Source organism: Triturus cristatus, chromosome 5_1 (genome assembly GCF_964204655.1).
Source record: "Triturus cristatus chromosome 5_1, aTriCri1.1, whole genome shotgun sequence".
Lineage (NCBI taxonomy): Eukaryota > Metazoa > Chordata > Amphibia > Caudata > Salamandridae > Triturus > Triturus cristatus.
The window spans coordinates 562,010,581-562,023,178 of NC_140587.1; the positions used below are offsets into that span (position 1 = coordinate 562,010,581).

General features: G+C 42.4%; 1 protein-coding gene across 3 annotated transcripts in view; it reads right to left on the minus strand.

Annotated features, from left to right (window-relative positions):
* LOC146831196 (XK-related protein 9-like) overlaps positions 1 to 6,944 on the minus strand; it is a 357,609-nt gene extending 350,665 nt beyond the window's left edge. For 2 of the 3 annotated variants that reach the window (XM_085605455.1, XM_085605453.1), the window contains exon 1: positions 6,785 to 6,944. The gene's annotated coding sequence lies outside the window, so the exon portion shown is untranslated. The remainder of the gene's footprint in view (positions 1 to 6,784) is intronic. The other variant, XM_085605452.1, reaches the window with a different exon arrangement.
* Between the last annotated feature and the right edge of the window lie 5,654 nt (positions 6,945 to 12,598).

Sequence of the window (12,598 nt, forward strand, 5' to 3'; positions counted from 1 at the left end):
TATAGGGACCAGCTCCCTTTTAACACCTACCTATGCTTGCCAATGCTGGATGAGGTAGTGATTAAACTATGTGCAGCCTCATACTCTCTGAGACCCAGGGTGGCCAGTGTGTCAAGGAGATGATGAACGGAGCGCTGAAACTTTTCAGACACTCGCCCCCAGACACAGATCTGGGTTGAATTCATCATTGTTCTTTAGCTCAGGGTCAAGACTAAATTGCACATAGCTGGGTCTGAACTGGGGTGGCAAAGTGAGCTTAAGAAGGATGATGGATTCAACCCAGATCTGTGACTGGGGGTGAGTGTCAGAAAAGTTTCATCACTCCGTCCATCATCTCCTTGTGTTTCCTTTGTTCGCCCTAAGTTGGCATGGTATGCCAAGATGTGGGTCCCTTGATCACTTTGCCACTGGATTCAAGCTACCCTGGCTGATGAGGGGTGTTAGCCTGAAACCGGTCCCAGGATGCTTGTTTTCCGGCCCAGGGAAGACAGGCAGTTTGGGCTGGACTGTTCCCATGAGGCACAGGGTCAAGACTGATTTGCATATAGCTGGGTCTGAACTGGGGTGGCAAAGTGAGCTAAAGAACGATGATGGATTCAACCCTGATGTGTGACTGGGGGTAAGTGTCTGCAAAGTTGTCAGCGCTCCGTCTATCATCTCCTTGTGCTAGATATGTTGTACCTGAGGCTGTTTCCATGTACTGCTGTATGGGGATGTACGAGAGATGTTTGAGAATGGAGACTCCTTATGTATCCATTGTTTTGGAAATCATTTTGTTTATAAAGTGGGATATCCTGGTATTGTGTGTATCTATAGCAAAGGACCACATGAATCCTGTTCCATTTATGGACCCATTGCACTTCTAGATGCAGCTTTAACCAATCAAGATTTGTAAAGCATGGCAAATCACCTGTGAGGGTCTCAAGGTGCTGGAGTTGCTAGCTGCTTCGCAGTGCTCTGTTCATTCGAACAACCAGGTTTTGAGTCCTTTCCTGAATTCCCAGAGTGATGAGGTGGTCTTAAGGTGCAGGGCAAAGTCGTTCCAGACTTTGTCCGCCAGGTGGGAGAAAGAGCATCCCCCGCTGTTGCTTTGGCGGATCCGGAGGTGGTCGCAAGGAAGAGGGAAGCAGAACGCATGTGTCTGGTAGGTTGGTGGAAGATTATTCTCTTGTTGATGTATGCTGGTTCATTATTGAGCAGGGCTTTGTATGCTTAGGTCAACATCGTGAACTGGCAGCTCTTCTGGAGTGGGAGTCAGTGTAGGTTCTTGAGGTGCGGTGTGATGTGGGTCCATCTGGGGAAGTCGATGATGAGTTTTGAAGCCGAGTTTTGCGTAGTCTGTAGTCTCTTCAGGAGTCATGCTGTGATTCCTACGTAGAGTGAATTCCTGTAGTCCAGCCTGCTGGTGATGAGGGCCTCCATGATTCTGGTAATGACTGGGAGCCATCTGATGATCTTACGGAGCATGCATAGGGTGTGAAAGCAGGGGGATGAGACTGCGTGTATCTGTTTCTTCATAGATAACTTGCTGTCCAAGATGATGCAGAGGTTCCGGTCTGTCGGGTTGGGAGATGGGCCGAGTTCAGCAGGCCACCACACGTCATTCCATGGCGAGGTATTGTTCCCAAAGATGATGACTTCTGTCTTGTCTGTGTTGAATTTGAGACAGTTGTCCTTCATCCATTCGGCGACATTCATCATACATCTGTGGAAGTTGGATCTGATGGTGGTGGAAACAAGAGGATGAGCTTGGTGTTGTTGGCGTAGGAGATGATGTTAAGTTCATGCGATCTGACGTGTCGGCCGGGGAAGGGGGGGTCATGTATGATTTGAAGAGGGTGGGGCTGAGGGATGATCATTGGGGGATGCCACACATGATCTTATTGTTTTCTGAGGTGAAAGGTGAGACGGATCTTCTGGGTTCTTCCAGTGAGGAATGAGGTGATCCATTTGAGGGTGTCTCCCTGGATTTTAATGTGATGGAGTCTGTTGATCAGGATGTGAGGGGAGCCGGTGTCAAAGGCAGCTGACAGGTCCAGGAGGATGCAGGCTGCTGTTTAGCCGTGGTCTAGGAGGACCCTGATGTTGTCTGTAGCTGCGATCAGCTGGTAAACTATATACAAAATACATTATTGCACCTCTTTAAACTCTGGTCAACAAATATGGGCCTGTTACCTCAGACAATGTGCAACTGTTCCGCATCCTTTAACCTCATGGATGCTCAGGACGGATCCCGGTTTTAATGTCATTTTATTTTTTAGAATTTACTTTATTTTTTTTATTCTGTTTGATGTTTACTTTGTTATTGTATTGGTACTGCATAAATGCTTTACACAGTCCCATATGTTAAGTCTGGCTGCTCTGTGCCATAGGTACTAGGGGGATAAGCTTAGGTTAATTTAGTGACTTTGAGGATTTGCCTGGGCGAGCACTGTAATTATAACTCAAGGTGGCTAGTCATTGCCCCTTGACTAATAACCCAATTTCTTACAGAGGTCAACAGAAAATCTAGGGGCGGGCATTGAACAATGTGCTCCACTTGGAATGCAGATTTCAGCAAAAAAACGACGCCACCTGCCAGCAGAGTGGAGTTTACCGGCGCGCTCATCACAGACAATATTTGGGGACTCTGAAGCTGAGTTGAGTAAAGTTGGAGAGACTTTGGTGAACCTTTGCCTGTGGAAGTGGGATTTTGATTATGCAAGTAGATTTGCTCAGTGGACTAGATTACTGTACCAGACTCCCGGGAAGACTCAAAATCTCTGTCTCCATATACAGTAATGCACACCACAGCTTTTCAGCCATTGAGACTATAAGCTAGAGCACCTCTTTCATGAGTACAATAGAGAAAGAAGATTTAAATACCAGTTAGGACGGCTCGAACAAACGGCCAGGGGAGGCCATATTATGTGAGGGTAAATTCCTCAGTTGCCTTGGGGAATAGGTGCGGATGTGTTCATTTTACTTAAAACCTTCCAGTCAGAGTTCGCAGTCTAGTTGCCACCCTACTTGCTTCTCGCAACGTCACTGCAGTGCTCGCTTGTGAAAAGCTCCGGGTCGTTGGCCCTCTGCACTCGTGTCAGTCCGCTGCGGATTTTCTAAAACCCCACCATGGCCCCCATGGGCATCCGCCTGTCACCATTGGGCATGGTTGTTTTAGCAGCATTGCTAGCTTTGGGCGTACTCTACCACCTATATGCCAGTTTTCTGGGTGGCCGTCTATCCGCTCTCCTGCCGACCGCAAAGGTTGGGAGAGGAGAATCTGAGACCCTACACTCAACACATTGACCTGTGTCTCTGATAGCGGCGAGTCGCGGTGGAGACAGAAACGGTGCGAGAAGTGGCAAAGCCAGTGCCTGGGTGAGAAAAGCTAAGGCAGCAAGACCCACGAAGGAGACGACGATAAGATCACAGATGAGGACGTGCTGTCCAACCAGCTATCCACAACACCTTCCCCGATCTCCAGGTATCAGTCTTTGGGGCCAGGTGCTGGCAGTAGCCAGTGCTCATGTGTGTACGCGTGAGAGAAAGATTGTTCCTTTGCATATCTTGAGTCCCACAAGCTACTGTTTGGCAGTGGCCACGCCCCGCTTCCCTACCACAAGATTCCGCCTTTATTTATACAATAAGTCGATTCAAACAATGCCTTTACTAACTAACCATCATTCCTTCATTGGGGAATCAGCAGTTTTACTAACATATACTCCTTAGGTGGCCGCCGAGCACTACTCCGCCTACTCGCAGAACTCTGTGGAATTTGGCTGATTTTTTGGTAACTCTAAAGAATTCCACCGAGTGAAACTCCATGAGCTCCGCCCAGGCCTAGTAAAAACAATTATTCCTAAAAACATCTGCTTATTTTGTTACCATGCTGATATATATTTACAAGGATCTTTCTGTAAAGTATACGCATTGGTTGAATGTGATTTCATAGAAAAACTATTTGATGGAATACCAACACTGAGGAACCATTTCATCTAAATGGTTTAATGGCAATTTTCAGACTGAATGGCATCCATTTAATGGAAACCAATTCATAGAATGTCTTTTTTTTCTGCATACTTATTTTTTAAGGTGTGAATGAGATGGCTGCACGTCTTACTTTCAGAAACATTTTTGACGAAGGTATTTATTTCAATCCTTTCTGTCAGGGAACATTATTTTGGATTTATGTCTTTTACATTGTCCAATAATTACTTTAAATGCTTTTAATTCGGGGAAACCCTCATCGTCCCTAAACATCATCCAGCTCTGCTCCCTAAATAAGCCTCCCCATGCATAAACTGCACCCATTCCTGACCCCTACACTTCACGGATCCCTGAACCCTTAAAGCCCTTTCTACTCCTAAGCTCTACCCAAATCTTAACCAAAAACTCACTCACCACCCCTAAACTCCACCCATTACTGAACCATAAAAACGGATTTCTATGCCTGCACCCCACCCATCCCTTAAAATCCTGCACCACCCCTAAACTGGATTAATACCTCAACCTTAAAAAAAACCTCACCACCCATGTAAACCACCCAATCCTGAACCGAAAAATCCCCTCACGACCCTAAACTACACCATGCCTGATCCCTAACAACCCCCCACCACCCCTAAACACCACCCATCCCAGAACCCTAAATAACACTCAAGGCCTCTAAACATCACCCGTCCATGAACCCAATAAAAAACCTCACTACCCCTAATCTTTACCCAAGTGTTTGATTTTGGATGTATCCTTAAAATGATTTTTTAAAAAAAATGTTTCCTTTAATTTTCAATTAATTTGTATCTCTTTAAAATTGTCTTTCCTTAAAATTGGATTTCAATGATTTGGTTTCCTCCAACGTGGTTACTCAGTTTTTGTTTTTCCATTAATTCATATACATCAATTGGGGCATTATTTACAAGGAAAGGGAGAAAGCAGGAGGCTAGGTGCCTGATTACAATCTATGTGGACAGGGTTACTCCGTCACAAAGGTGACGGATATCTAATCTGCCAAATTACAATCCCATTCTATCCTATGGAACTTGCAATTTGGCAGACCGAATATCCGTCATGTTTGTGATGGAGTATTCCATCCGCCAAGATCATAATCAGACCCTAAGACTATGTGTATGAGAAGTATCTCATCAAACATGAAAAGAACGTTCACTATTTTACATTCTGTCGGGTCCAAACATTTCAAATGATTTGACTAGCACTGGAAGTACACAATGGGTACACTTCCTCTCTTGACAAAATAAGAAAACAAATTGTTTTTACTTAGGAGTAAACAAAGCAAACAAAATTAATTTTAAATTCCAATGTTCTGTAGAGTTAGGAATTGTCATCTCCCCTCTCTTTTGATTTTTCTGACCATCACCTCTACTCCGAAAATTGTTCCAGCGCCACTGTGTAGCACTGTAGTCTTTTAATTTAAGATGCCCCATGCAGGCAAAAGTTTTACCACAACATAAAACAGAGTATATCTTATTAAACCACTTAATACAAGTCTCAGCACTACACAAGAGCAATAAATAATTATAATAATAATAATCCACATTTGTAAAGCGCGAACAATCTCACTCTAGGCGCTGGGGGTCGTCGGGAAGATTAAGCAAGCTATTGCCCAGAGTCACATGGTGCTGGGCTAATCTGCCGCCGGCTCCGGGGATCGAAATGTGATCCCCAGATTCCGGAGTCAGTCGCCCTGGCCGCGGCACCAGACCTCTTCCCTTTCCCTAGCATTCTGAGACAACCTAAGGATTTTGGGGCCCTAGGCCAAACATTTCGGGGGGCTCTTTTGGAACAGCTTTGAATTTATGATTCTTTCATGCCCTCTTTTACCATGTCTGTAATAGACTCTGACACATCACCCACATTAAAAAGGGAAACGGCATTTAAAACAACCTGTTTAAGAATTATTCAAGGTCATCAAGGCAAGACTCTGCAGAACAGAGCTCGCTCTAAAAGGGCCACACAAAGAAAGACTGTGGCCCTGGGCCATAGCCCACTTTACCCATGCCTTAAAACGTCTCTGAAATAAATGCAATATCATAAATGGATAAAGTTGATTTACATAGAGGCGTTTAAATGGTTGCCGTTAATTCTGCACCTTGTACTTGAGAGCAGCTGGGGAGAGGTTATTTAACAGGTTATAATAAATAGGTTATAATAATTGAACGACATGCGAGAACACGACACTTGTACACGTTCTGAAAGGGCATTTCTGCTAAACGTGTGTATTTGTCCATGCGCCAAAGTCTTGCATTCTAGGAACTTTACCGGGAAGATTTAAAAGCGGGCTTAGGGTACGAGGCGTTAGTGTTCGTGACACCACTCGTGAGTCACATTTCCCACACAGTACAAAGTTTAACAACAGACAAAATTGTAACTAAATCACTTATGAATGAACTCACTATTACTCACATTCACCCCCCTCCCCTCTCCACCCCCCCCCCCCCCCCCCCCCACCACCAACCCACCGCTAACCTGTAGGAAACAAAATCTTCATTTTAAAACTGAAACAAGATGAATTTATAAAATCTCAAACTGTTCATATCCTACGGCATTATGCTGCCTGGGTTCTTATTTTCGTCGCTTTTATTCACATATGTTCCTTTAAAAACAACTAGCAACCTGCCAATGGGCGTGGCGAGTTATATATTCTTAAGAGAGTTTGAGATCTGCTTAGACTGTTCATAGTCAATCGTCTCCCGGCAAACCAAGGGCCACAACGCAGAGCAATAGATTGATTGGAACTGCCAATAACATACGAGTCAAGCACTGTTCCACGTGCTAATTTAAAACTTACCTGGCATAGCATATTTTACCACTCAAAGATCTTCTGCATAAATCCTTGAGCTCGAATGACAGCTTTTGCGCCTCGCTCTGCTTTCCATACCCTTATTTCCTGTTACTAGGCGAGGCTGCCGGTTGTGAGTATGTCAGTGGCGCTCCGCAAAAAGAAATGTGAAACCGCCGAGGCCACGTGATTTCACCGAAGTAAATCTCACCTGCATTTTGTGGACAGGTCTATAAGGAAATCCGTATGTCTGACTCTTGGCGGGCGGGAGTCGTTTCACAAAAAAAGCGTGAACCCTTGACTCATGATTCAATCTCATTTTAGTAGTAAGGAGCACATATACATTATAAATATTTGGTGTGCAGCATACTTTCCAAAAGTGTGATCACACGAAGCTTTCAGCTGAACGCGAAGATAAGTAAAGTCGGGTTACAGTATAACTCTATATGTTTGATGTGTGAATATTATATAACCGGCATCTTTAGATATTGTATGACTGTTTTTTCTCGAGGGAGTGGCGTGTGTGTACCTGCGTGTCTAGTATATGTAGAAAGCACAATAGTTCGCTATGAGGGGGGGGGGGGGGGGTGCTCCAGTGGGAACAGGTGTTTTCACCAGTTTTCCCTCCACGCCCGGCTTTGTTGCAATGAATTTGTGATGACTTATGAATAACGCATGATAATCGGTGCACCTTGCTCTTGTGTGGGGCGTGTGAAACCGAGCATTGCAGGACGTGGCTAGTTACTGCACGGTCGCCTGATTTCATGTATACTTACACAACTCGTTGTGTTTTTCTTGTGCATGCTTCTGTCTAGCTTCTGTAGTAGGAGGGTGCAGGTGGCCTGTATTTGTAGTTGTTATATTTCTTATGAATGCTTCTATCTTCTGTGGTAGGAATGCACATGTTTTGTTTTTTTATTGAGCAGAGCATTAAGTACATAAAATACATGTTATGATTAAAATAGTTATTAAAACCATTTTATACAAAAAATATACGATAGCTTCTTCTTTCTGTGATAATATTTAAGAAAAAATATGGCTGTAGCAGCTAATAACATCATCAACCAGAAATAGCAATGTGCAAAACATATAATAAAGTGCAACGGCAAAGAAAGTGCTAGTGCTTCTAAAGTGCAATAGCAAAGAAAGTGCTAGTTCTTTTTTATCACAATAATTACTGCAACTTCAACATCAGTATCGAGTGTTAATATCCTTCCTTTAGCTTTTCTAAATTACAAAAAAACTTCCAATTTATTTCAAATTTCCTAGTGGCTCCCACCCGTCTTGCGTAAGCTTCTTCAAAATTTCGTGTCCTTTTCCTTTTATTAAACCACTTCAAATGAGAGGGAACGTCACTAGATTTCCAATTCTGAAGAATTAAAGAACGGGCTACAGTACAAGAAATAAATAGAAAAAAAAATTCTGCCTCTGTTAGCATCATTCTGTTTCTTCATAATCCAAAGAGATCAGCCTTGAGCGGAACTTTCTTACCAATTACCAGCTCTATATCTACAAAAATTGCCTCCCAAAAGGGCCTCAATCGTGGACATGCAAAAAAATGATGGTGCCATCCACCTTCCCCATCAGCCTGGCAGCGAAAACACTTATTTTCAACTTCCGGGAATCTTTTTTCTAAAGCTGACGGAGTTAAATAGGAGAGCCAACGCGATAAGAAGGCCATCCTTTTAAAATTCGCTGCGCGTAGGGATTTGCTTCCTAGGTGCATAAGGCTTCCCACTCATTAACGGAAAAAATACATTGTGTCTCGCGAACTATATTAGCCAAATGGCTCTCTATCAAGGGTACTTGACCCTGGCGATGTGATAACCGGTACCAATTCCCTACACCACTAACATTGGCCCCGTAGAGAGCTACCACAACTTCATTTGGAACATCAAAAATGCCACTAGTATTTTTTAAAAAATGAACAACTTGTAGATATTCAAGAAAGGCAGATTTCCTAAGACTCTCAGCCCTTGCCATTACCTCTTGCCAAGAGATCACCCTATTTTGAATAATAAAATGTTTTAGCTCCCGTAGCCCACAACCTTTCCAATTGTTTATATGACTTACTCGAAACTGGAGGCCAAGACTAGTACATTCTCCCAATCTTAAATATTGCAGACCAGAGGAGCCCGTCTTTTTAAAAAAAGACTGAAGTCTAAAGGAATAATCCTTTAAAGTCTTGTATCTTGTTTTCTTGGGAAGTTTGGAGGTTTTTAAAAACACTCAAATTTGGGAAACAATTTCTTGCGTCATTTTATCAATAAAGAAGCTATCTCTGGTACATTTAGATCCCAACAAGCCAACCACTAAATCTAAAAATGTGGCCTCGTAATACGTTCTTAAATGAGGCAAAGCTAAACCCCCTTGTGCAATAGGTAGTTGCACCACAGTCAGTTTAACCCTAGATACTTTCTTGCCCCAGATAAATTCTCTAAACAAAGTTTCTATTTCTTTAAAAAAAAGTCAAGTTTATCTTAATTGGGACATTTATAAAAAGAAAAATAAGCAACAGAAGTATGGACATTTTAATTAATGAAACTCTATCCACTAACGATAGGGGGAGTAAGAGCCATTGTTCCAGAAGTCTCTTAATTTTTTTCTTTCATTCTTAGATAATTCAATTTATATAGTTGTTGGTATTGGCTAGACACAATTATCCCAAGATATCTGATTGGATCTACTTTAGCGGCTTGTGCCCTCAAACAAGTTGGAAGAAAATTTAAATCTGTATTGAGGGCAAGAACTTCAGTTTTGTTAGAATTTATTTTATAGCTGCCAATTAACTCAAAATTCCTAAATTCCCTTAAAATCATTTCAAGATTGTCTTTATCGGGCATCAAATATAAAATAATATCGTCCGCAAAAAGTTTCAGCTTTGCCATGCCAGAGATAGGGGATTGAATTGCTGCATTATTTCGCATTTTAATTACCAATGACTCCATAAAAAAAGTAAAAAGAAATGGCGAAAGCGGACAACCCTGTCTTGTCCCACAGTTTATTTTTATACTTCCTGCTTGTTTCAAATTTATTGTTACCAGAGCCGTGGCACCCTGATAGATGTTACGTATCATATTGATAACCTGAGAGGGAAAGCCAAATTGACCGAGGGCAAAAAACAGAGTTCTCCAATTAACCAAGTCAAAAGCTTTCTCAGCATCAACCATTAAAATACATGCCGGAATAAGATTGGTATTAAAATAGTCCAAGGCATGTATTAAAAACTCGGTATTGGCCGCCATAGATCTACCTGCTATAAAACCTGTCTGGTCTCTATGAATTGTTTCCTGGGCGGCAAATAAAAAACGCTCAGCCCATACTTTCATAAAAATCTTATAATCCGAATTCAAAAGACTGATGGGCCTGTATGAATTAACATCTATAGGATTTTTATCTTTTTTTAACAAAGGAAACAATTATCGCCTCTTTAAAAAGTGTGGGAACCGAACCACCCTTTTTAATGTAATTAAATAGTTTTTTCAGGGGTGTGACTAATTCTTTTGAAAAACCTTTATAAAATTCAATGGGGAAGCCATCCTGCCCACACGCTTTTGCCCCGGCTGTTGCTTTGATCGATGCCAGAATCTCGGCGGATTCCACATCAGATCCCAGTTGACTGATCCGGTTATCTGAAAGTTTAGGGATGTTCACATTTGTAAAATAATCCTGGATCAACTCCTCCCCCACTAGATATTCCGTAGAATGAAGTTGGTGGAAATGTTCTAAGAAGATCTGGGGAATCTCATTGCTATTGACAACTTCTCGACCAGTCTGGGGGTCAAGCATTTTAGATATTATGCCTGCTTCTTGTTTTTTTCTTGTCGAATTAGCCAAAAGTTTACCTATCAACAGGCTTTCTTCATAAACCCTTTGTTGATACATTTGGGAGCTACTGATCTCTTCTAGAACAAAACAATCCCTCAGAGCTGTTCTTGCCTGCTCGAATTGATTAGGGTGCAACTGAAGCTGGAGGGCGTACTCTTTTTAAACCGCTGTTTGTAATTCAGCTATTTTAAGCCTCTGAACATTTGACTGGGCAGCCGTAAAGGCGATTATTTGACCACGAGCTGCCGCCTTGAACCCGCCCCAAACAGAAAAGGGCTCCGCAGTGTTCTCATTGATCTTAACATATTCAGAGATCCATTCTCTAAAATTTTTCACCCATTCCTGGTCTTGGAGGAGGAGACGATCCAGCTGCCACCTGGGCCACTCTCTGCTCCTTCCCCCAAGTATTAGTTCGAGACTAATATACGCGCGGTCGGAGAAGGGATTGCACCCAATATCTGCCTTTAAAACCTGAAGAGATCTGGATGTAAGAAAAAAATCAATTCGGGACACGGTTTGGAAGCGGTGCGAATATGAGGTAAAATTATTTTTATAAAAATTAATATTTCACCACGGATCTATTAATTGATATTCTTGTTTGATAGCCTTGACTAATTTGGGGGTATTTGGTTTCAGCAGTTTTTTGTTTTTATTTGAAGTATCCTTTCTTAAATCCTGTATAAAATGAAAATCCCCTCCTATAATAATCTGTCTATGGGCTCCCATCAGAAGGTCATTAATTTTGACCAGCCCTGAGATATCATCCGAGACAGGGCCATAGTAATTTATGAAATTCAAGATCCTCCCCTGTAACCTTGTTACCACCCATATCCATCTCCCCTGTGGATCCCTATGTACTTGTAGAAATTCCCAGGGAAGTTTTTTAGAGAAATAGATGGCAACTCCTCTCATGGCGAGGCCTGCGGATGCAAAAAAAGCATTAGAAAAAACCCTGGGTAAAAATAACTTGGGGGAGTTAGATTTTAAGTGTGTCTCCTTAAAGAACAAGACATGGGGGTTAAATGATATCAACCATCTAATAAGAGCGCCGTACTTTTGTTTATTTAAGATTCCATTAGCGTTGACTGATAGGATCTTACATTTACTGGTTTCTATTGATATTTCTATCTCTAAAGTAAACTCCTGGTTTACTCAATAACAAATCTCTAGATTGCTTGTTATCTGTACCTTCTGCTCCTGCTCTTTTTCCTGCAAAGAACCCTTGCCCAACCCCACCCTTCCCATCCTGAAGAAAAAAAAAAAACATCCATCGAAATGTGGAAAAACCCCCACTAGCCACGCTAGCCACATTTCACCCCTCCAATCTAACCTCCTGGGTGTCATGGAATTACACCCTAAGTGACCCCGCTGGCCCCACTGACCCCAGCAATAAAAAGAAACAAATCAGAAACTAACTAGCTGGAGAACACACCTAGCACCAAAAAATAGGGAAAGCCTTTTTGTGTTAACATATGAAGGAACTGAGTATTTACACTATTCCCTTAGGCTCAAGATCCATGCGAGATCTCTTTTAATAATGCCTGAGCTTCCTCCAAATCTGAAAACTTAAAAAACTTTCCCCTGACTAAAACTCGCAATTTCGATTGTTGGGCAGTTGATGCTTGGGCGCCGTGGGCTTTGAACAAATGAAAACTCTTAACAAACTATTTTCTTCTACGCGCAACCGCGGCAGTCATATCAGAGAATATACGACACTTGATGGTTTCATTTACTAGAAACTGCCTCTGCTGGATCGCCTTTGTCAAGATTCTTTCCTTTATTCGGAAGTCTGCAAAGCTCAGCAAAATTGTTTGTGGCATAGTGGAATTGGGGAAAGGATGAGCTGGGACTCGATGTGCCCGGGTAATAGTAAGATCTCCTTCGAACTCCGGAAGAACTTTCTGCTTGATGAAATAGTTGACCCATGGCAGAGTTTAAGAACTTTCGATACCTTCGAGAACTCCAACTATCCAGAGGTTTGACCCCCGACAATGG